Source organism: Abramis brama (assembly GCF_963993115.1).
Source record: "Abramis brama genome assembly, chromosome: 9".
Lineage (NCBI taxonomy): Eukaryota > Metazoa > Chordata > Actinopteri > Cypriniformes > Leuciscidae > Abramis > Abramis brama.
The window spans coordinates 43,910,338-43,912,080 of record NC_139971.1 but is presented as its reverse complement, the minus strand read 5'-3'; positions in this window follow the sequence as shown (position 1 = coordinate 43,912,080).

The window sequence follows — 1,743 nt, the reverse complement described above, 5'->3', positions numbered from 1 at the left end:
TTCTCATCACTCCATCACTCCATCTTCTCATCACACCATCTTCTCATCACTCCATCTTCTCATCACTCCATCACTCCATCTTTTCAACACTCCATCTTCTCATCACACCATCTTCTCATCACTCCATCTTCTCATCACTCCATCACTCCATCTTTTCAACACTCCATCTTCTCATCACACCATCTTCTCATCACTCCATCTTCTCAACACTCCATCTTCTCATCACACCATCTTCTCATCACTCCATCTTCTCAACACTCCATCTTCTCATCACACCATCTTCTCATCACTCCATCTTCTCATCACTCCATCTTCTCATCACTCCATCACTCCATCTTTTCAACACTCCATCTTCTCATCACTCCATCTTCTCATCACTCCATCACTCCATCTTTTCAACACTCCATCTTCTCATCACACCATCTTCTCATCACTCCATCTTCTCAACACTCCATCTTCTCATCACACCATCTTCTCATCACTCCATCTTCTCATCACTCCATCTTTTCAACACTCCATCTTTTCAACACTCCATCTTCTCATCACACCATCTTTTCAACACTCCATCTTCTCATCACTCCATCTTCTCATCACTCCATCTTTTCAACACTCCATCTTCTCATCACTCCATCTTCTCATCACTCCATCACTCCATCTTTTCAACACTCCATCTTTTCAACACTCCATCTTCTCATCACACCATCTTTTCATCACGCCATCTTCTCATCACTCCATCTTCTCATCACTCCATCTTTTCAACACTCCATCTTCTCATCACTCCATCTTCTCATCACTCCATCACTCCATCTTTTCAACACTCCATCTTCTCATCACACCATCTTCTCATCACACCATCTTCTCATCACTCCATCTTCTCATCACTCCATCTTTTCAACACTCCATCTTCTCATCACACCATCTTCTCATCACTCCATCTTTTCAACACTCCATCTTCTCATCACACCATCTTCTCATCACTCCATCTTTTCAACACTCCATCTTCTCATCACACCATCTTCTCATCACTCCATCTTCTCATCACTCCATCTTCTCATCACTCCATCTTTTCAACACTCCATCTTCTCATCACTCCATCTTCTCATCACTCCATCTTCTCATCACACCATCTTCTCATCACTCCATCTTTTCATCACACCATCTTCTCATCACTCCATCTTCTCATCACTCCATCTTCTCATCACTCCATCACTCCATCTTTTCAACACTCCATCTTCTCATCACACCATCTTCTCATCACTCCATCTTCTCATCACTCCATCTTCTCATCACACCATCTTCTCATCACTCCATCTTCTCATCACTCCATCTTCTCATCACACCATCTTCTCATCACTCCATCTTCTCATCACACCATCTTCTCATCACTCCATCTTCTCATCACTCCATCACTCCATCTTTTCAACACTCCATCTTCTCATCACACCATCTTCTCATCACTCCATCTTCTCATCACTCCATCACTCCATCTTCTCATTACACCATCTTCTCATCACTCCATCTTCTCATCACTCCATCACTCCATCTTTTCAACACTCCATCTTCTCATCACACCATCTTCTCATCACTCCATCTTCTCATCACACCATCTTCTCATCACACCATCTTCTCATCACTCCATCTTCTCATCACTCCATCTTCTCATCACTCCATCTTCTCATTACACCATCTTCTCATCACTCTATCTTCTCATCACTCCATCTTCTCATCACTCCATCACTCCAT